The sequence below is a fragment of the Sus scrofa genome, chromosome 9 (genome assembly GCF_054392235.1).
Source record: "Sus scrofa isolate SSC_HxYL_T2T_F1_AM1 chromosome 9, Sscrofa_HxYL_maternal_Yorkshire_Landrace_v2.0, whole genome shotgun sequence".
NCBI classification, from domain to species: Eukaryota; Metazoa; Chordata; class Mammalia; order Artiodactyla; family Suidae; genus Sus; species Sus scrofa.
The window spans coordinates 14,692,605-14,717,267 of record NC_139391.1 but is presented as its reverse complement, the minus strand read 5'-3'; the positions used below and the strand labels follow the sequence as shown (position 1 = coordinate 14,717,267).

General features: G+C 39.6%; 1 protein-coding gene across 9 annotated transcripts in view; it reads left to right on the top strand.

Moving 5' to 3' along the window:
• TENM4 (teneurin transmembrane protein 4) overlaps positions 1-24,663 on the top strand; it is a 2,941,714-nt gene that overhangs the window by 1,298,070 nt on the left and 1,618,981 nt on the right. The window lies entirely within an intron of this gene.

The following is a 24,663-nucleotide window of genomic DNA, read 5'->3' as shown; positions in this document are numbered from 1 at the left end:
CTTTGTCTGTAAAACAGGATGGGTGAGAATAGCACCTAACTCACAGACCTGGGTGCTGGGCAAACAAGGCCAGGCAAGGCCATTACTCCTCTCAGTGGCCACACTGAGTACCTGGGGCAAGATTGCTTTCATTTAGTCATGTGCATTTTGATTGCAAAATACTGCTTGGAAACAGTGCTATGGAATGACATACGGTATATAGAATCAATTAAATTGATCACTCATCACATCAGTTTTTTCTTTTCACACATACATTTCTGAAATGCCAAATCCACCATCAGTCCTCCAGGATAGTGGTATAATGGTATGGTTTTGTTTTCAAAGAGTTGCTTCTTATTTAGGTTGCATGAGTGTCAAGTTTGGGCCTTACATTTTTGGTTTGCTGTAGGTTGGTTTAGGACCTCTTTACTCTCATCAGCAACTTCCATTCAGAAAAGAAATGCCATCAAGTGAATCTGGATCTGCCATCAATGAGCTACTATTTATGGGCGTGTGAAATTAATAGCCCAAGTGTATTTCTAAGTGTTTGTGCTAACTAACTATATGGCCAACTTGAACAAATATGTGAATACAGTTCTTTGAGCTTCTGTGTGTTCTGATCCTTAGAAAGTAGATAGGTATTCTCAAACCACCTTTGTGGGTGAAGAGTAAGCTCCTAAAATTCACCAAGGCTGGAGTTACATTGCTTCTTGAAAATATAGGAAAGCCCACAGGTGTCTAAATAATTCACTAAAATGGAGCTGAGCTGATTGGTTCTAGCATCTTGAGAGGTGGTGGTGAGTATGAAATAAGAAAGTCTATATGGGCGCATTACAATGTGTGCAATATGTATACTTAAGTTTCAGAGTTGAGGGTGTTGGGAGGTTACCCTAGGATGGGCGTGTAAGAATCTCCAGGTGAGCACGCGTTGTCAGGAACCAATGCAGTGTGATGGATTATTGCATTGATTTGCTCTATGGCACAACTTACGGCAAATTTATAAAACCCTAACGGGGGGAATGACATTCTTTAGGTTCATACAGAGGGTGCATTAGATGCGAAACTGTGGAGTAAACATTCCTGCAGAGTCTGCCTGCAGCCCCCTCTTCTAGGCTTCAGGCATGAGTCAGGGAACTAAACTCAGAGACAGCACGGACTGTCTTCTTCATCTCAGTCTGCTTCTGGGACCATGGTGCGTACTCTTTGGTGTGTATCATAATCACACAGAGGGCTTGGCAGAGCCCTGGTGTGGCTCTTCACCCCTGGAAGACATAACTAGGTCTGGGGTGGGGCCTTAAATCGCATTCCTTACAGGCCCCCAGGAGATGCTGATGCTGGACCCTAGATGTGGGAAATACATTTTTAATAGTCTTTCTCCTGCCCTTTATCCTAACAGGCTGGATATGGGGTAGACAAAGAAAACTTTCTCCTTACCAGCAAATGAAACAAACTCCTGGCAGACTTATGTAACTCCCATCGTTCACTTATAGAAACATTTCAGTTCTAGCTGCAAACCCCAAATGGCTAGAGATATTAAAAAAGAGGCTTATAGAAATGAAGTGTATCATTGAAATTCACACTAGGTGGCAGAGGCAGGATTGAAACCCACATCTCTTGACACCAGATCCAGGATTGTTTGTAAATCACAACTTATGCTGGGGAGTTCTGGGTTGAGTGACTCCTTATGACCAAGATTATAATGAAAACAGGAATTTACACTATAACTCCATTCTAGTATAAACAGCAGGAAGTGAAATTAAGTTAAAGGATGCTCATGGCCTTTACTGTCAGTGAGAACACTGACAAATCTATTTCAGAGGCACTCAGTCCAAAGCTTGGACAGACTTATCTCTCCTTCTTGTCTTTATTTCACCTGGGCCATCTGGCTGCATTCTGCTTTACCAGAGACCTCTGAGTATTTTGAGTTCTTTTTCTCTCAAAAAAATAAATTAAGGAACCATAAAAGTAGATTTTATTGATGAAAGTACATTTGTAAAAATCATTGAAATCAGTCATGTTCAGATTTACATCTTTATAGCCATCAGTCTACTTGTGACCATATAAAATGCTTTTCTTTCCCCATGTACAGCAAATATCAATAGCCAAGAGGAATGAGTGGAAGCAAATATCCTTCTTCTTGGCTTTCTGTAAACTTCACCTTGGTTCATGTTTTCCCACAGACTCTTCTTCAAGTTATTGTTATTTTTTTAGGCAAGATATTTTTTACTCAAGATAATTTAATCACCAGGGGAATTCTGGTGCCAGCTGTTCTAATAACAACATTTATCTCACATCTACCATCTTGAACTTGGAACAGCAGTGGAGTGCAGTACAAGGGACTAAGACATAAAGACCTTGGCGTTGAGTTTGGGTCTTTCACTGACTAGTTTCTGCTAAGATGTCATTGCTTGCATCCTTGAACCTTTCATATTTAAGTTAAACTAATTACCTTGACCCTGACCAGGGTTGGAAGTAGTTGCACTCACATAAAATGATTTGTGAATTATAAATGCTGTATAAATGGAAGACATTATCAACAGTTCTCAGTAAGGAATGAATACTTTCCTTCTCATTAGCTCTTTCGTGCTTTCCATCTGGACACTATTGGCTTATTGTCTTTTCTTTCAAACAATCAGAAAAGGATCGCTAGTTTACTGCTCAGGAACAGTTAAGATTTCCTAGTGCAGGAAGCTGCTTGATATACATGAACAAGCAGGGAGGCACAGACCTCCCACACTGAGGTCCAGCCAGAGGGTGGTGACTCATCTCATTCTTCAGAATTCTCATGGAGAAAAACATAAACTCTTCCCTATTGACTGCAATTGAAGGAAAATGGGATGGGCTGTAGAGACTCTATGAGATTATCCATGTGAGGCTCTGTTACTTTAAATTATCAAGGCAAGTGCAAGTCTAGCATATGTCAGCTTCTCTGTTAATGCCATGCAACCCACTGGGCAAGGGGATGGAAACTTCATGTCCATGATTGATTCGAGTTATTGCTGCAACCCTGCAAATTACATATTGTTATTTTTACATCATGAGCGAAAACTAGATTTCGGAAACATGAGATAGCCTACACAGAGTCACACAGGCAGTAAATAGCCAGGTCTGGCTTTTTCCACATCTCTGGGGCTCCACTGGTGAAAAAAACAGTATATTGGAAAGGTTCAGAGTGCATACTGGGAGCAAATTGTGTGGCTTTCAGTCCCTACTTCACAACTTAAAAGCAGCTTATGCTTGAGTGTATTTGACTTATCTGTGCCTCAGTTCCCTTAGTTGCTATAAAAAGAGATGGTAATATTTTGTGGGGGTGGTAAAGAAAAATTATTCAAAACCTGTAAAATGCCCAGTATACACAAACCCTAATTCTAATTAGCTATTATTTAGCCTGTATAGCAGTTCTGTCCCCTAAATCTGAGTTCTCATGAAGTTAGTCATTTATTCAAGAAAACTTTTCAGAACATCTTCTATTTTGCCAGGTACTGTGCCAGGAAATAGAGGTCCTCCTTCTTAGAGGTGATGTGACTAGGACTAGGTGATATGATTTCACTTTCTATTAGTTCAGAGTTTTATGAGAGGTCAGAACATATTATCATGAGATAAACTCTCCAACAGAGGCATGATGACCAAACAGTGAGGAGAAAGAGGTAGAGATTAAATATACTTACAGGAAATCTGTCAAATCCCCATGGAATTGGTGCTGTTCTAAGTTGGAACTTGAAATATTCATTCAATGAGGCTGAAAGATGGAGAATGGATATCCCAAAGAGACAAATCACAGCAATGAAGCCACAAAAGCACACAACCACATGGCTTAGTTCCGAGAATTTACAAAAGGAGAAAAACAATGAACAGAAAAATAAATAGAGATGAAAGTAAAAATGTTAGCTGTGGCACATTGCAAACTGTGGTAAGGAATTAATCCCCAAAACCATGTGAAAACTCTAGATTGCTTTAAGCAGAGAAGTGTCACCACCAGACTTCCATTTTCCTTTTTAGCTGTTCTTACTTTTTCCCTCTCTGTCACATCTCTTCCCCTCTTTCCATCACAAAGAAGATTTAAGCATTGATTTATCACATGAGATGCTCATGTCAGCGTGGGTGACGTGGCTAGGGTGGCTACGGGGAGAAATGGTATTTGAAATGAGTTTAGAAAATAGATGGTAGAACCAGCAGATTTTTTACATTAATTGAATGAAGAGTAGGGAAGAAAGTAAAAAATGAATAACGCCAAGATTTTCATGTTCTTATGCATGGTTAGGTAATTGGGGGTGTCAGTTACTAGAATATGAAGCATAGGAAAAGAAGTGAACTTGGGAAGGGAAGATCTCTTTTGGATGCGTTGCATTTAAGATACATTCAGGAAAACTATTAAGCTTTGGAAAATGCATTGTAAAGCATTTTACTTTAGCTGGAATGGCTAGGTCAGTGTTTTGCACATGTACAAGTAACTGAACAAACATTTGCAACAATGAATGGGAGAGTGAGTTAATACTTGAATGGATAAACATCTGCATAAGTGGATGATTGAGTGAGAATGAACAAATAAACATTTGAAAGAATTCGTGGGCATGCTGTTGCTATTCCTACCAAAAATCCTGAAACAGATTTGAGAGCTGGTTTGTGTATTTGCAAACACCCATGTATTAGTGGAACAGCCTCAGCCTACTAGAAATAAAAACAAAACAAAAAATCCCAACCAAAAACCTTAAACCCAGTTATTTGTTAGACTTCAAATGACCTTTGTTGAACACGCCTTCACATGCTAATCACAGCAATCCTGTAGCCTGTCAATCAGAATAGACTTAGAAGACTCCAAAAAGATCCAGAACATTTTCCATCTCCATCAATCAAAATCAACAAGGAAACTATCAAAACAGAACCAGGCATATTCAGGGATGGCCTCTGCAGCTCTCTGATGACTTCTTTTGTGAAGCAGCCCCTCCTTTGTCTTTCCCTTCTGTAAGCCAATAAAAGCGTACCTGGACTTAAAACTTTCCCAGCTCAGGGTCTGAGGACTGCAGGTTGTACTCTGCTCTGACATTTCCCTGAGCAAATCAAATCACCTCTACAATCCTCAGAGATCTTACCTTTAAGAAAAGACTGGTTAAGTAGCTACATCATAATCAACCCAGGGTTTTGCTAAAATATTAAAATTACATTGATTAATTCCTTTTTTTCTCATTTATTCATTCAAAGTTTTTGCTGAGCACCAATGCTAGGTTTAGGGAATACAGAAGCAAGCAAGTAAGCAAAATCAAGTGTGGTGCTTGTCAACTAAAAAAATGCACAGTGTGAGTTGTGAGTTATGTTTTTGGGGGGCAAAATAAGGACTATAATCAGGAGGCAGAATTTCAGAGAGCTCTGAGAAACTACTCCAAAGAGGTAGGGGGGAAGGTCAGTATACATGTGATTTTGGTGAAGGGGAGGTACATGCAATCAAGCACACATTTTGCAGAAGGTTGCTACAAGTCTCCTAAAAGTTACCTAGTCAAAAGGAGCAGACATCACCATGAAGGATGCTAGCGCTTTTCTAGATATGAGCAGATGCAAGAAGAGGGCTCCTAAAAATGTCTATCTGAAGACCTGTTCTGCCAGTTTTCCCAGAGCACAGAGTGCCTCACTCCTGATCTCAACCCCAAACTCCTTACAAGGGGTGTTGAAGGTCAGCAGCTGCAGCAGCTCATGTTTGAATCCTTGTAGAGGTGGGTGACAAGTGCCAATCTCCACTTGGCATGCCTGTCCTCACATGGCTTATATAATTTCATGCGGAGTCCAAGTTCTTTGGGAGTATTTCTGACAGGTAGATGAATGCCATTCATTTAACTTTGCTATTCTCATTGACAGATTGCTTTGGGGCTAAAATTTAATCTACTCGGTAAATTCTACTCAATTAATCTTATGGTATCTGTAGTTTAAAACCTCTGGTTGCCTGCATGTATACGTGTGCGAGGATGAGAAGGAAACAGATGCACCTGTAGTGTACACTGGGTTTGGAGCCCCTGGATTATTTGTGTAGTTGCTAAGGCCATGGATTATGCCTAGTGTTTAGGGAACTTGGACTGCAGTATCAGGATAACCTGCCTGGGTTTGAAACCTGGTTCCTTTAATTACTAGTTATCTGGCTCTAAGGAAGTCACTTATCCTCAGCAAATAAGTGAATGTTCATGTACCTTTTGGTGAGAACATCCTCCATAAGACTTTTTTTTCTTTTATTTATATAATGATTTTTTTTTCCATTATAGCTGGTTTAGTGTTCTGTCAATTTTCTGCTGTACAGCAAGGTGACCCAGTTACACATACATGTATACGTTCTTTTTTCTCACATTATCATGCGCCATCATAAGTGACTAGACAAAGTTCCCAGTGCTACACAGCAAGACATCATTGCCTATGCATTCCAAAGGCAATCGTCTGCATCTATTAACCCCAAGCTCCCAATCCATCCCACTCCCTCCCCCACCCCCTTGGCAACCAAAAGCCCATGATTTTCTTTTCTGCGGAAAGGTTCATTTGTGCCATCTATTATAAGACTTTCTTACTTGATTCTCCCAACCACTCTGGGGAAAGGCATTATTATTCCTTGGAACAGGTAAGGAATTGAGATCTAGAGAGGAGAATAGAAAAGACTCAGAGCTTGTAAATGGCACGGGAAGGATGCAATCATAGGACTTTGACTTCCAGCTTCTTCCTTATCATCACGCTATCTCTAGACCCTTTGGAAACTCATCTCCTCTGCCTTCCCTGCTGTGCCAAGTGCAATGTCAGGCACTGGGTTTTGCAGCTTCTTCCTGGGGAGGATAGGTCTGACCCCATCTCACTCTATGCAGACCACTTTTCCTGCCGCAGGTGTACTTCTGCAACACCAATTAATCTTTCCTCCTCTGAATTTTGAAACTGCCAAAGTTTCTCCTCACTGTCAGCAGATATCTTAGAAACCTCATTTTCAACCTGCTTTCCAAGAACAGCAGCAATTATTCTTAATCATTATTTATTATAATTTGATGCTTCAGAGAGATTATTATGTATTATGTGTGTCCTTCCTAATTTCTTTCTTTTTTTTTTTTTAACTGTAAGTGAGAATCAATGTAAGGGATTGATATCAAGCTTTGGGTAGCTATTACCATGACTAGGGTTATCTAACCTTATTACATTGATTGTAGTTTCTCTTCTGTATCTTCCAGTGAACCCTCAAATTGATTTTAAAATGCTGCTATTGACCTAAAGATTCTTAGCAACAGGAGGTTTAAATGCTTTTCATTGTTATGCTTCCTGCCTATAATACCAGTTATGCTTCAAAGTTTGCAGTAGGGAACTGCATCTCACTGTAGATTTTAATTCAGATCCCAGGGCTCCATGTCTCCTAGAGATACAGATTGGTGAAAAGGGCTCCCATCACTCAGCTCCAACTCTCACACCCAGAAGAGATTCTCTTTCCCAGACTCCTGCCAGACATGCATTCAGCTTCCACTTGATTGATATCTGGGAGCTGCTGGAAGCAGGAGAATACCTAGAACCCAGGGCTCGAAGAACGGTTGAAGCCCTTATTTTGCTATCAGCTAATTTTGTGGGTTAGAGTATAATGCCCCATCTATTGAAGGTTTAGTCTCTCTATTTGCAAAATCAGAATATTGATATCTCAGGAAAAGTAGTGTCTATTTCAATAGGTCAGTGCTTCAAAAGGATTAAATGAAATGCCTACTTCACAGCTATGGATATGAATGTGTGCTTGTGTTTGTGAGCATGCTATATGAAAGTACATCTCCAAGATCCTAAGCTTATACTTCCACTTTACAAATTTTTTTTCCCCAGGACCTCTAAGAAGTCATGTAGCTCAAATCTTTACGCCTTCAAGCTGTGCCTGGCATATAGCCGGTCCCATTATAAGAGCTGTGGCTCTTCATCCTCCCCTTCCTTCCTTTTATTCTTCCTTTACTTACTTATTTATTTTGGCCTTGCCTGAAGCATGGAGAATTGTCCAGCAAGGGATCAAACCCACACCACAGCAGTGACCTGAGCCACAGCAGTGGCAACACCAGATCCTTAACCGCTAGTCCACTATGGAACTCCATTCTTCCTTTGATCTTATAATAGAAGAATGCACTTAGAGTGACTAGAACCCTTTGGTAGACAGAGGAATAAACCCAACTTAATCCAGCTTGAACAAAAAAGAAAAATATTCACAGTGCATACTCTCAGAGCGGAACTGCACTGCAGGAACTGGGATAGCGGCCCAACCAACCTCACCATTTTCTCACGTCAGAGTAATGGGATCAATTATTTTCTTATGCTGCTTCAGATTTTCTTTCTTCACATGATAGAAAATATGTATTCCTAAGTTTTTCACCTTTAAGACTCAATACCAGGGATCTGCATCCATTTAAAATCAGTTCAAGGCACTCATTGTCCCCAAGAGGAACAGTACCAATAAGCCACTGCATCAAATGACAACTGCTCTTGGAGTCACCGTGTTTATGCAAGGGGACAGGGATGAGGAGACTCTTTTCAAAAGAAAGATGAGTGACAAAAAACCCTGTAGAGGTTCACTCTATAACTAAATGGTTCTTGAAAGTTCTTATACTGCATTTCTCTTTCTACCAGTCTGATTTTGTTTTCCAATTATGTTATATACAAGTCAACATGACGGGCCTCTTAAAAATCTATTTCTTGGAGTTCCCTTTGTGGCTCAGTGGTTAACAAATCCTACTAGGATCCATGAAGATGTGGGTTCGATCCCTGGCCTCACTCACTGGGTTAAGGATCCAGTGTTGCTGTGAGCTGTGGTGTAAGTCACAGATATGGTTCAGATCCCACGTTGCTGTGGCTGTGGCAAAGGCCAGTAGCTGTAGCTCTGATTTGACCCCTAGCCTGGGAACCTACACAGGCCACAGATGCAGCCCTAAAAAGCAAAATAATAATACTACTAATAAATAAAATCTTTTTTTTTTCAGATTTTGATATATTTTAAAGCCTGAATACTGCATGCACTTTGATCATGCTACAGATTGAATTATTGAAATTTCACAGTGGTTTTTGTTTTTGTTTTTTAAATGATTCTGGCATTGGGCCTGCCTTTGTTGTCCTCTGCTCCAGTACCCTCTCTGGAGAGTATATGTAGCCCTGTGTTGCTCAGAGTTGCTCAGGCCCATCTGTCTGCCTGCTGACTATGAAAATCCTGCTGTCATCCTGGGGTCATTCCATTCCACCCTTGTCTCTACATGGGGAGGTCAAGGAAAGGGTCAGAAGCCATGGCCCACAGAGAGCTGTGCAACTCCCTGCAAGTTAAATAACCTCTCTGTGGCTAATGCTCACATCTTCAAAATAAGAGAAGAAGGAGACATGTGCTTGTCCCATTTTTTTTTTCCAGAAATGTTAAGTGCTAGCCTCACTCTAATCCTTCAAAATAGATATTATGTGTTGTAAATGCATTGTACTTAGAAATGGAGGAATCACCAGCTACAGAGTGGAAAGAGTTCTAGACTTCAGTCAGAAGGTCTGGATTCATGTTTCAGTTCTGCTGCTTATCCCTGTAAACTGGAACCATTATTTTATCTCTCTAATTTCAGTTTTTCTGTAAAGTGAATATAAGCATACCTTCCTGCATGGAAGGCTTGTGAGATTAAAAGATAAGATTTTAAGCAGCTGGCACAATAACTGTCATATAGTAGATGGTTAACAACTGTAGTGTGTCTATGTGTGTGTGATTATTTATTAATGCAAAAGACTAACAGTTATTAAGGAAGAAGCCCTGGTTCCTCCTGACCTTAGCACAGCCCTGCAGAGTTGCCTATGTGAGAAGTATTCAACTGCGAACCAACACGTCTGAATTCATAGCATTTGAATCTGTAACCTCTCACATGCAGCTCGTATTTGAAATGGCTGCTGTTTTCCTTTATCCGTACGAGCATAATGCGTATGACGCATCTGACCAGATCCACACTAGCAGTCTCTGTCCTGTATCTCTTTCTGCCAATGTGGAATATGAGTACTATGTACGGGAATTCCTTATACAAGTTGCTTATGGGGATCAACTTGTCTACGAAGTCTTCATCTTCGAGGAATCCAAAGTGAACTTTGGGTATATCTTAGAACTGTCCTATAAGCCATCACAAACCCAAAGTATGGCCCAAATGTGATAAACATGTATTTAGGACTGTTCTCCTGATGCAATGACAGATAGGTGGTTGTTTTTCTCAATTTATATAAACTTATAAAACTTATTATTTGTTAATTAGATGATGGATTTACTTATCAAATATTGACAGAAAGATTGGAAGAATGATATTTCAAGTTATCCAGTTGAATATTAATTGATCTGTCAACAATCTATCATGCCACCCGAGTCCTTCCCTGGTACTTTACATGCATTTTTGTCTTTAATCACCACAATAGGATCTATGCTATAGAAAGTGTTTCCACTGATAAAGAAAGGGGAGAATGGTTAAATTTAGAATGCTTAGAAATGCTGGCCCAAGGTGAGAAAGACAGTGAGTGGCAGAGCCACTTTTTATGATCTGTCTGGATCCAGAACTCTTTCTTTTTTAAATTTTATTGGAGTGTAATTGACTTACAAAAATGTGTTCGTTTCAGGTACACAGCAAAGTAAATCAGTTATCCATACACGCATACACACACACATACATATATAAATGCATTCCTTTCAGATTATTTTCCCATATAGGTATTTAGTATTGAGTAGATTTTCCAGTCACATACAGTAAGTCCTTGTTACTTGTCTATTTTGTACATAGTATTGTGTGTATATGTCAATCCCAACCTATCTCTGAGGTTGGATCTAGAATTCTGAACCACCACATTAAACAGTATCGCCTTCTATCTCTTGCATTATGATATGGCTTGAGGCTACACCACCTTAAAAAAAAAAAGAATTATTATTTGAATGAGTTTAGAATTTAGAACTGTGCTATTCACGGTAGCATATTGAATAACTGAAATCTTTCTAATGCAAATTGAGACATGCTGTAAGTGCAATGTCCACACTAGGCTTCAAAAACTTTGTACAAAAAAAGCAATGTATCTCATTTTATATTGATGACTTATTGAAACAATAATATTAGCTGTATAAGATATATTACTAAAATTAATTCTACCTATTTTTCCTTTTAATGTGGCTATTGGAAAATTTTAAATTCCATGTGTGCCTTGCACTGTTATCTCTGCATTTGACAGGGTCAGCTGTGAAGACAAAGTTAACAGGTAATTTTAATATAGTTTTATTAGCATTTCAAAAGTCATGAGCCCATAGGAAAACTCTGAAGAACCATGAAATTTTCCTGAGAGAGGTGTGAGCTCCAAATTTGTAGTTGTGACAGAGATAAAAAGAAGCAAAAGGTATTTCAGGAAGAGAAGATGAAATATTTCACTTGGGAAGTGAGAAATAGCCTAGCACATTCAGGGAACATGGATACATTCAGTAAAAGGCAAAGAGTAGGAAGAAGAAAGTGTCAAATGCCTCTGGGATCATACAAGGAGGGTTTTCATCATGAAAGACTTCAAGTTATTCAGAACTGGGAATTTTTACTATTTAAAAAACCCACTTGTATCTGCATAAGAACACATTATCCTTTAAGTCAATGCTGGCCCTTTGGTCACTGCCAACCCTGACCTTAGTAAATAATAGGAAGCACAGCTCCTAGTGGTTGATTGATTAGAGTTTTTAGTTTGCACAAATCATATCCTCTGCCTTTGGTCACAGACATATCTCAGGTCTAATTGTCTAAAAACTATATGCAAGTGACCCAAGCAAAAGTACCTTCTTAAATCAGTCCCTCCAAACCCTATTACAATTGACATATGTATAAATGTTGGAATGACTATTGTATATAACGAATGACTCAATCAACCAATCAATCAATGCATTAAAATATATCTCTATCATGAACTTGTGAAGTGTCCTTGGGCAAGAAACTGATTTTGGAGGGACTTTTTTTATTTATTTAGAATCTATATGGCTTTAAAATTTCCTTCTAAGTTTTACTATTCTGTGACCCCATGCATTTAGGTATATAAACTTCCAAGAATCTCTTTCCTCTTTTCTACAACTCAGTAATTTTAAAAAAGTCAAAGAAAAGCAGTAGCAGCTATGCACCTATGTGTCAAATTCTAAATCTATTCAACAATACAATTATGCCAAGGGTTTTTCTTCTTTTATTTGATTCAGAATTCCATCCTTTCATGAGCAAATAAACAATGCATCTACCTGGTTTTCAGTATGTAAGAATATAATTATATGTCCCTTGAAGACATTTAGATATTTAAAAATGAAGAGAGAGAATGGAGCCATGAAGTCACAAAAAAATGATCAAGGTGTTCAATCACACTGTATTTCTAAGTATCTCAAGAATTTTCACAAACTGCATAGGCATATACTACCTCTTTTCATATGCCTGGAACATAAACATTCAGTGCATACTATCCTATCTGGTAATATGTGAAATGAAACAGGTATACTCGAAATTATGGGGAGAGATTTCCCTGGGCCATGTGCAGCTTTCTAAATTGGTGTGTATTTGCAGAGTCCCCAAGTGAGAGTGTTTTCTATTTTCATTTCTCCTTTTGTAATGTTCCTTGGGATAATTCTAACTAGCATTTATTCAAGATCAATTTTAGAAAAAATAAGTTACTTACTATAAGATGCAGACTTGTGAAAAATATCTTGTCACTCTTTTTATATTGACTCCTTCACAAATCCAGAGCTAAAGTTATTTTATACACTGCAATTAAGTTGAAATGGTGATATAGTGGTTTAATACCTTTTATGAAATTGCCATACTTCTGACATATCACATATTTTCATGCTCTGAAAAACTCTAGCACGGTAAATTACTCCAAGAATCACACTGCAACTACTTTTTGTAAAGTGACAATTTTCATCAAATTTATTTATATATTCAGTGCACATTTACCGATCAACTAGGATGTGTCTGTATGCTTTAATGTAAAGATGAATACCAGAGCTCATGCTCTTAAGGTTGCACAGTCTCATTGGGTACACACATACATACATACTATTAAAATATAGTTTATAGGAAAATTAAGGTAAGTGTGTAGAAAGGTAAGACACAGCAATAGACAGACTGCTTAGAGAAACAGGGCATCAAGACATCATTAGACCTGGCAGAGATTTACTGGGGGAAGAGGCTGGAGAAAAGCCTGGAATAAGCCTTTAGATCAGGATACAGATTGGACACCTATTGAAGGAAAAGTAGACTAGGGGTAGGAAGCATCTCAGACTGCATCATAATTCTTCAAAAGTTCAGCCAGAGTGATGGGGCATGCTCAAGCTGAAGTTACTTCATGGAGGAGCCCTGATTCTTGTCAGAATGGGTCCGTCTGGTACTCCAGATATGCCCTATCATTGTCTGGGAGCAGTCTTGACAAGAAGGCACTGGTAAATTCAAAGAAGGAGAAGCTTGGGTCATGAACCAAGCAAGTTCCCCAGGGCAGGACATATGAGTGACTCATTTTCATGGTTTCTCATGAACATTAGACCATTAGAGTATATGAGGAATGTGTGCCTAAAGCAATGTAATGCCCAGTCTAAGCCAACAGGAGATGGGTACAGAGAAGGTTAGATGAAGGCTGATAAGGGACAAGCTGTCCCAGAAAACAGATACAGCTTGAGTGAAATCATCGAGGGGCACAAGAGCTGGTGATGGAGGCAGTTATTAGAAGTGTAATATTTGTGGACCATAAAAAGTAAATAAAGTAGGAAGAGGTAAAATACAGGGCTGGTGAGGTCAGGCAAGCACCAAATAAACAAGGAATTTATGTTGCAATATATTTATCTAGTGGGATATAGGGAGCCATTGAAAGGATTTAATCAATGAATGTCATAATAATAAATGAATTTTCTTAGCCACTATGGTACCTGCTGAGAAGAATAGATATGAATAGAAAAACTGGATCCATTTGTACACTGTTTTAGTAAGACAAGGACCTATATTAGAGCAACTCATAGAGATGAAGAAGAGGAGGCGGCATATGATATTTTTAGGATGTGAAGTAAGATGTGTTCGTGGGATATGAAAGAACTAAGAAGATTCAAGGATGATTGCAGCAGTGTGTCTCAGGTGGGTGGGTGATGGTAACCAAATTGAAATAGGAACACAGAAGTAGTATCAGAGAGCATGAGAAGAGGAATATGGGGAGAAAGTGCATTGACTGAATGTACAATTTTTGGTAATACCAATATCCTTAGATGGAAAGATGAGAAAGAGTTCACTGAGAACAGAAAACCTGCCATTTAGTAGAATGAGGAAACTTCACACAAGGTAAACTACAGAACGTATGGAAGCAACAGATTTTAAGAAGCAGCAGGTGTGCGCATACTGGTGTACAGGAGCTGCTACTGCTGGCTTGAAAGAACTGATTTTTACCTTTTCAGAACTTCATAAGACAGTTCTTAAGTGCTGCCATTATTAAAAATGCAGTGATCTAAACCTGAACATCCTTTAAAAACCAAGGTAAGTAATCAAATCTTATCAATTCGTAATTATTTTACTGCATTTTACTATTTTCTATGATTTTGAAGTTGTTGAAATTTCATATCTGTATGGAAGAAATATTACAGTGCCTCATTCAATAGCATGATATTGAGAGCTTGAAATCAGCCGTGGAGGGAGTATTTTTCATCATGAGAATTAGCAAATATTACAAATAAAGATTTTTTTGGGGGTGTTTTATTTATTTTCCTGGAAAACCACCCATTGATGGGATTCTGTTCATGGAGAACCTAGGAATCAGTTTCAATCTATATGCATAAGAGCTAAGTTAGTTCATTAGATGCAATGGATGCCTTAGGACTTTGGTCTTTGTTTTCTCAGGAAAGAAGTGAGACCAGCTATAAGATACTTGAGTTTGTTAGAGGCTCAGGCAAGTTAGCCAATATGAAAGAAGAGGCTAACACTACCCTTGAGCTGGGGAATAATTGAAATATTGTGGTCCTGCCATAGAGAAGAAGAGGAAGCCCAGATGCATGAGCTATCTTTGAGTAGGAGAATCATCTTCTTGCTGGGCTTGGAAGAGATTTCTCAAGGTATGGATGCAGATGGTGTGTTAGAAGTAAGAGTAGGAGTTAGAAGTAAATGGAAAACAAAGTGAAGTAAGAGGCTCAAGTCATTTTCTGGGACTGAGTTAAACTGGATTGTAATCAAAACAGGTGTTGGTAAGAATAAGGAAAAGGAGCAATGGACGATTCAAGGACTCAGCCGAGATTGGAGAACTTAGTCACACATCAGTTCTTGCCTGAATGGCTGGACTGAGATGTAAGGTCCTGTAGACATGGAGGAAGTAGATGACAGCACTCGCTAAGATTGGGAATTTATGGGCGAGAAGTGGCAGAATGACAAGCCTGAAAGAGCTTTGAAGGTGCTGAAGTGAAAGTGGTTTAGATTTAGATGATCAACCACAAGACACAGATGGGTAGTAAAGGAAGAAAGGCCAGGAGGAGATAAAAGCCCCACAGGGCAGAGATGGTACTTGAAGACCTTGGTTGTAGCAGAGATCATGGTCATGGTCTGGATGGCGGACAACCATGGTGCATGTGGTTGTTAAGAGTGGTAAGGGCTCCAGTTACAAGAGAGGCACCCGCTCTTCAGGGCCCTGGGCCAGTTGGGAGCCTGTGTCACAGAATGGATTAAAACATAGGCAAGAGAAGCCCTGGTGAAGGGAGGGGAAGATGGCTTTCCTGGGTCAGATCATCTCAGAGCTTGCTTTCTAATAGGTCAGATACTGGCCCAGGATTTAAAGGGAGCACTGTGGGTGGGTAAATGGTCCTGGTACTGTAAACATTGAGGACGAAATGTAATCATTTGTAATCTGTAGAAATAATGTATAATACACAAATGCTTAAATAAAGTAGTTGAAAATGTAGGCACAACACACACTTTTCCCCAACCACTTGGTTACTAAGCATCAGAGTCAGCTATAGGTTCCTTTGATTCAGATGTGCACTCCTGGCCCCGGAACAAGGACTCAGGAAAATCAGCATCAGCAACCTCTTTCAAAGCTGATTGCTCCTTTGCTTGGAAATCCAACTTGTGGCATAGGCAATCTAGATCTGTATGCCTGGCCTGATTCTCTCATTAATTAGAGTTTATATAAATCATCTTTTCTAGGACTGTTTCCTTTCTGAAAATAAAATATCTGAATGACATGGCTGTCCCAGCCAGGGTTCCTATGAGATGAAAAAACCAAAAACCTACTGAAGTAATCACAAGCAAAAGAGCCTTATTTGAAAAGTGTGTGTGTGGGGGGGTGCTTGTAGACCCCAATAGCAGGATGGGTTGACCTCATATCCCACAACATTTTGTGAGCCCCACAGAACTTGTGTGTTTTGTGTCTCTGTGTGTCTGTGATCACACTGTCTCTCATCCCTGCCACGCTCTGCTCTGCTTTATTGTCACCTTCCCTCTGTAGACAGATTTTCTCCACTTAGTTACCAGTGACAGACAAGGGCTTTGGCCATGGCCTCGCAGCTCCATTCTCAGAATCTTTTGCTCAGTTTTTGTCTTTTGATCCAAATACTGAGGAGGGTGAGAATCTACCTGGCTTAGCTTAGATCAAGTGCTTGCAAAGCTGTGAGATGATGGCCAAAAAAAAATCACTGGACACAAACATCCCATAAATGGAAGCATGGAGGCCCTTCCCAAAAAGAGGCATGAGGTGGGCATGCTTTTTAAACATTTCATCCAATGATCTTAAGACTACTTCACTTTCTGAATGTACATAATTCTTGGACTCCTAAAGCCTCTCCATAGTTTATGTGTGTAGGAACTTTTGGATGCGTTAGTCTATAAATCTCTTTATTATATTATCTTTCCCCATCATGGCTTCTGTCTCAATAGCTTGTGTATTTCCTTTGTTGATGTCCTTTGTTGATGTCCTGTGTCTCCTGCAGGGTTTGTCGGGCACATAGTTTTTAGTGGGGATGTTGATTGCTGGCTCCCTGAGTCTTTCCTTCACTTACAGTCTCTAGGGAGCCTGAGACCCCACAAAGACTTCCCCTGCCCCAAACTCCTCGACTTCAAAATATTCAGATAGGTAACTGTGTTCACTGCAAACACAACTAAAACCACATATAAATTGTATGTGAAGAGTGGATATGTGTCCCAGAATAGCCAAACATAACAAAACATGAGCTAAGAGAAAGCTGATGAGAAAGCCGTGGGGAGAAAGCACATGGCAGAGTTAGAGGCTTTGAATTGTATTCCAGCTTCTACCTCTGACCTTATAGAATATTACCTTTTCTGCTTCCTTTATCCTTTATCCCTTCAGACTTGCTGTACACCAAGACTATAAACACCACTATTACAGAAGGGACCAGAGGGTGATCTGTGAAAGAAGAGCTCCCAAGCCTGCTTGGGGTAAATGGGGGTCCCCGAGGAAGCAACCCAGAGGAAGGGGGCAGAAATTTCTTTCTTTATCCTTACATATAAAATGAGCTCTCATTGCTGAAGCTGGGACAGGAATCATAGAAACTGGATGTGTTATTTTGGACATGTTTTCCCTGTGCCAGATTTTATAGCACTTGGAGTCCCCCTCTCCCCATCTTTCTACCTCCCCTGCCCACCCATCGATCTGCTTTACCCCTGCAGGCTGCTTACATCAAGTCCTGGTCTAGATGAAGAGGGTGATCTCCCAATTACCCAGACTCCCCATGGGCAACTCCAGTGCAAGTTCAAGCTTGCTTCTTGTTCTTTACTTGATAAATTCTGACAGCATGTCAGCTCTGCCCTCTCTTCAATAGCCATCAAATATTGATGGGTGGAGCAGGTGTGCTTCCTGGGGTGCAAATGAAATGATGGTCTGAACTCCAAGTTCTTTTCAAGAGCATAATTCCACTATTATCTAGATGGAAACGTGGAGCTGTCGCTCTCATGTCATATTACGGTTCTGGTGTGACAGAGTGATGGGCTGATTCCTGACAGACCCCCTTGGCAAACTTAGCTGAAGCCAAAAATGGTGGCAAAATCTTCCTTTAAGGCCTCTACAATTTATCTGCTGCAACAGGAGTGGAAATACATCCTCTAGTGTGTCTCGGCCAGGGAAAGGCTTGCTCTCCAAGGAGATACTTGGAAATGTGTAGGATACTTTGGGGCATCTTGATGAGGAAAAGGGATTGCTACTGACATTTAGTGTCTGCAAGCCAGGAATGCATAGCCCTGTTTCTCATAGGGAAGGATTGCACTGGAGAAAAATGCCAATGTGGCTTTGTAGCTGAGGCTTAATCTCCTGTGGGATGTGCACAGCAATGCCCAAGACCCCCTTTCTTGACCCCAGACCCCGAATAGGCCACCAGGCCCTCTGTGAATCTGTCATCTAAATCAGTGGTCTTCAAACCATTTGGTTCACTCACCCCACAGGAGAATTAAGAAAAATAGGTTTATGTCCCCTTGCACATTTTTTAGTTGACGTCTACAATTTTTCATCATAAATGTAAATAGTTGCAGAGGATGTAATTTACAGCACATTGTAAAAACTAACATTTAGATGTAAAACTGTTACATCACTCTTCTAAATGTAGTCAATGGAATCTAAATACTATGGGTGATTTTAACACCCTCGCATCACCCATTTTAAATATACTACATGAACGAGCTCTTCTTTCACAATAAGAAGACCTACTTTATTATTTCTTACCTCTTAAACCTTTATTTCCAATCCATTTCCCCCACAGAATTTTATCCTAATGTAATATATTTGTTATGCTTGGAAGTCTTTTATTGATCAACCTATCAAACTTCCCTGAAACAAAAATATGTATGTAAATTAGATTATTTCCATTTCCTGGGACATAAAATTTTAACTGTTAATTTTTCCTCTAGATTAAGTTATTATTATAATTATTATTCATAGATTGATCAAAACCACATACGTATATTTTTAACATTAACAAATAATTATTTGAGGTAAAAGCAAAGTTTTACTGAAAATGCACCTCCATGAGAGTTGATTCTTTTTCAGTCAGTTCATGTATTCACCGATGCCTATTACGTATGGATAGAATGAAAGGGGATTTAACACCAATTATGGTCTTATTTTTCTTTTTGTGTTTTTTAAATGTAAACATTGAATTTTTTTGCCGTATATAAGTAAATGGGATTAAACAGATTGTTATAGCAACTTCCATGATTTTTTATCTCCTCCTGAATAATATGCCAAAGATCACAGTAAGATCTTTTGTTAAAAATTATGTTTAAGAATTCCTATTGTGGCTCAGGAGTAACAAACTCAGCTAGTATCCATGAGGATGCGGGTTCGATCCCTGGCCCCTATCAGTGGGTTAAAAATCCTCTGTTGCCGTGAGTTGCGGTATTGGTTGCAGACATGGCTGGGATCTGGTGTTGGCTGCAACTGTGGCATTGGCCAGCACCTGCAGCTCCTATTTGATTCCATGTCATATGCCAAGAGTGCAGCCCTAAAAAATATATAGGTATATGTGTTTAATGCTACATTGCTACATAGTTGTCACTTTTATCAGGTCTCTTTCAATGTCATTGAAAACAAAAACTAGGCCATCTCATTACCAAAGGAATAATTACCTGAGCACCTGCTTTTTACTTTGCAACTCTTTACAGGTCTTTTGAATCGTGCTTTGTTTGGTGGCCCTGAGGTTTTTCCTGAAGGAGCACCGTGCCCTAGATAAGCCAGGGTAGAGAGGTCCACATTTTTTTTTGTAGAAAAAAAAAAGGGGGTTTTTCTCAAGCAAAGTTAAAATAAGAAAACTTACTTAATGTCTCCCTTAACTACAGAATTTTCCTTTGGCAGTGGGGTTTAGAAAAGGCCCACAGGAAAGTTGTGACAAAGACATTTTTTTTACCTTCCTTCCTTTTAAAAAAATTTTTGGTCACCTTAGGATATATAAATCCTAGTTTAATTTTCATTCTTGTAAATAAATGTCAAATAATCCACTCTCTCTACTCCACCCTCATGTCTTTTGCTCTTGTCTGTGCCTCAGTCATTTCTCATCTATACCAGGAGGTTTTGAAATATATTGTAAGAAATACAATACAGGCCATATATGCAATTTTTAATTTTCTAGTAGGTATAATTAAAAAGCAAGAACAAAACCAACAAACCCAAAAATTATATTTAACCGACTATATGCAAAATAACACCCTTTATAAAATATCTCAAGGGAGTTCCATTGTGGCTCAGTAGTAACGGACCTGACTAGTATCCAAGAGGACGTGGGTTCGATCCCTGGACTCTCTCAGTGGGTTAAAGATTCATTGTTGCCATGAGCTGAGTGTAGGTCACAGATGCAGCTTGGATCTGGCATTGCTGCGACTGTGGTGTAGGTTTGCAGCTACAGCTCCTATTCAACCCCTAGCCTGGGATCTTCCATATGCCTCAGGTATGGCCTTAATGTGCAAAAATAAATAAAATATATAAAAGCTCACAGTGACCTCTTTTGTATTCCTTTGTATAATCTTCTGTATTTAAGTCTTTGAAATCCAGTGTATATTTCATATAGCCACAGGTTAAGTGCTTAATGAGCACATGGAATGTTTGGCTACCATTCTCCATGATGTGAGTCTCTAGTGCCATTAATCACGCAAAAACACCTCGCTTCATTCATTCATTAATTCGTTCAGCTTTGAATAACTCTCCATTTTCTTTAATGCAAATTGCATGATGATCAAACATCAGCTTATTTCTCTTGTCTCACTACTTCTTGCTCTCAAACTCCAGAGCGCCAGCCTAATTCCATGCTCTGCATGCACATTCCCTTTTCTTCTTTGGTGTCCTCTTCGCAAATCTTGTGCCAATACATTCCCTGCCTTCATCTCCATTCTTTGAGGTTTATGCACAGTACAAGGCCTGGCACAGGTGGTGGACTGAATAAATGTGTTATTTAGTAAATAAAGTACTTATTAAGTACATTTAATGAATAAATTTACCCTGCAAAGGTTGGGGGAACAATTCTATTTGCAGAAAGGGAATGCAAGAACTTGTAGAGAGACACACGTGATGTCTTGTTTTGCTTAAATACAAAGATGTCCCCTTGGCTGAGCAATTGTGTCTCCCCTTCTTATCAGAGCAGAAAGGGGCCTATGAAATGAAAATGAGAGGGGATGGGAGGATGGTACTGCCATCTATCTGAGCAAAAAAAATGTGCCAAGCCCAGCTCTCACAGCAAGCTGCTCAAAGCAGTTGGCAGACTATCTTTAAAGCAAGTAATTATCCCAGAGGGATAACCAAAAACATGCAAGTGCCTTTGACTATGTTGACATTTGCAGAGATGAGACATATCTCTCCCTCATGGCTTTTAAAATGGAAGACATAATCAGTAGCCCCATTACTGGAAATGTGGGATAAAAGTTGTGTGGCAGTCTCCCCTAGTCTCTCTATCTAAGGATATCACAGAGAGCTTTGTCCAAAATTAAGAAATGTTATCACACTGGCCATATTAGGGTCCCAGCTCTCTGGATAATTAAAATTTCCTTTCTATGGCTCCAAACCTTTGCAGGAGACCTAAGATTTCAGAAATCTGCTTTTGCTGCCTGAACTTTCTTCTTATACTTTTGTTCTTGGCAATCAGCTTGAGGGCAAGGTAGTTGTGAAACTCATATTTGATACTCATATTTGAGATATATATATACAAATTAAGTTTAAATTACCTAATTAGGAGTTCCCATGGCTCAGATTAAGAGCCAAACATAGTCTCTGTGAGAATGCATATTTGATAGTTTGATAACTGGCCTTGCTCATTGGGGTAAGGATCCAGCATTGCCCCAAGCTGTGTTGTAGGTCACAGATGTGGCTCAAATCCAGTGTTGCCATGGCTGTGGCGTAGGCCTACTTGCAACTGCAACTCTGATTCTTTCAACCTCCAGCCTGGCAACTTCCATAAGCTGCAGGTGCAGCCATAAAAAAATAAATAAATAAACTAATGATTACCTAATATAAAAGTGTTTAAAAATACATATCCTAAAGATAGTAACACATGAATGTTCATTTATTTAAACAAATTATTGAGTCTTTAATATGTTTAGCCACTGTGCTAGGAATTAGTGGTGTAGTAGTAAATTAAACCACTTCCTTACTCTGAGGATTTTGAAATCTGGTGAGGGAGATATGCTCCAGGACCTGACGGCAGAGAAGCCCATGTAATGTTGGTTAGATTGTAATGTGGTTCAGAGATTTAGGAGCAGTAGTTCAGAATTATTATCTTCTCAACTGCCAGTGGATGATCAGTACAAACCAGGTATATGATAAATGTTAGATGAATGGATGATAAACAGTGTGATTTTTTTTTTCCCCCTTCTGTATATAACACCAGTCATAGTTCTCTCTTCTCAAAAGGCTCAAGAAAAGAACAGGGAGAGATGCAGAGAGAGAGAGAAGAAAATTAGATTTTCTGCTTACTTATTTTAGGCTAGCAATCCAGCAAACCCCTCCCCCAGGTTGTTCCATTGCAAAATTTGACTTAAATTCACCTTAGCAACACACCAAATACCTCCCAGTAGAATTATTCCTTGAGATCCTTTCTTTTTTTTTTTTTTTTGTCTTTTTGTTGTTGTTGTTGTTGCTATTTCTTGGGCCGCTCCCGCGGCATGTGGAGGTTCCCAGGCTAGGGGTTGAATCGGAGCTGTAGCCACCGGCCTACGCCAGAGCCACAGCAACGCGGGATCCGAGCCGCGTCTGCAACCTACACCACAGCTCACGGCAACGCCAGATCGTTAACCCACTGAGCAGGGGCAGGGACCGAACCCGCAACCTCATGGTTCCTAGTCGGATTCGTTAACCACTGCGCCACGACGGGAACTCCGAGATCCTTTCTGATTTTAATGTGTTCCTTGGGGGAGCTGGAAAATTTCCATTTCAGGAAAACACTTCAGTAAAACTTCTACTACCAGAGGGAACTAGAGGTTCATTGTGCCCAGCTGATGAGCCGGGAGGTGCTCAGGCGCTGGGGAGGTCATAACGTTGTTGTTTTAGAAATGTTTCACAGAAGTCATTTGCATGCACCTTTATGTTCGTCTAGAAGACCGACCATGTCCACAGAAGGCAAGCTAGGAAAATAGAATATTTTTCTAAATTGGTTGTTAAGTGTAAGGGTGTTTGTTTCCCATCATTATTAACTGCCTTGGTGTTTGTGAGCAAACACAAGTTTTGTCTCTCTTATTTCATCGAAATTTCATGATAAGCAAATAGAAGTATTAGAAATGACCAGATATATATGCATGCACACGACTACAGGCTTTGAAATCACTTATTAATTTAAGAAAGGTGATTGTCAAATGGAAAGCACTGTGATTGGTGCTGAGGAAAGAGAGTCTGCACAAGCTCTCGCTGAGGCCCTACTCTGCGTTTGACTGTATACATCCACAATCCTCGTCAGTCTTTGTGGTTATTAGTGGGTTTTATATTGTTATACACATTTAAAAGTAAGGAATCAGGAGTTCCCACTGTGGCTCAGTGTAGTGAACCTGACTAGGATCCATGAGGATGAGGGTCCAATCCCTGGCCTCACTCAGTGGGTTAGGACATAGCGTTGCCATGAGCTGTGGTGTAGGTCACAGACACAGTGTGAATCTGGTGTGGCTGTGGCTGTGCTGCAGGCCAGCAGCTGTGGCTCTAATTCAGCCCTTAGCCTGGGAACTTCCATATCCCATGGTTGTGGCCCCACGAAGCAAAAATTAAAAATAAAAAAAGTAAGGAATGAAAGACTCTGAGAGGCTAAATGATTTACTCAGGATCATGTAGTAAATGGTAGAGCTAGAATTTAAACCTGTTTGCTCAACTTTAAATTGTGAATTTTAACCAAATGGTACTAATCTTGGTGTAGCATTTTGCTCTGCCAAAGTGACACACCAAAGTTAGTAATATTTCTTGTCCACTTGCAGCTTCCTCTTAATCTACATCAGTGATTCTCAACAGGGGGTGATTGTGTCCCCCAAAGGGACATTTGTCATTATCTGGAGACATTTTTGATTGTCATGTGTGGGGGTCACTCCTGGCATCTAGTGGGTAAAGGCCAGGGATTTGGCTAAACCTCCTGTAATGTTTAGGTCATGCCTCCTCCCCCACACACAATAAAGAAAGGTCCATTATTTTTGCTCTTTTTTATGGCTGAGTAGTATTCCATTGTGAACAAAATAATGCCATTTGCAGCAATATGGATGGAACTAGAGAATCTCATACTAAGAAGTAAGAAAGAGAAAAACAAATAGCATATGATATCACTTATATCTGGAATCTAACATATAGCACAAATAAACCCTTCCACAGAAACAAAACTCATGGACTTGGAAAACAGACTTGTGCTCACCAAGGGAGGGGGGAGAGAGTGGGATAGATTGGAAATCTGGGGTTAATAGATGCAAACTCCTGCCTTTGAAATGGATATGAAATTTGATCCTGCTGTATAGCCCTGGGAACTATGTCTAGTCACTTATGATGGAGCATGATAATGTGAGAAAATAGAATGTATATATGTGTGTGTGACTGGGTCATTTTGCTGTAGAGCAGAAAATTGACAGAACACTGTAAACCAGCTATAATAAAAAAGTAAAAATCTTAAAAAAATAAAAAATGAAAGAAAGGTCCAAAAATGTCAGGGTTCCAAAGTATGAACTCTGGTATAGATGAGACTAGAAGATATATCAGCTAAAGTTCTTTTAGTTCCTAGACCTCAACACAATAGCTACTTAA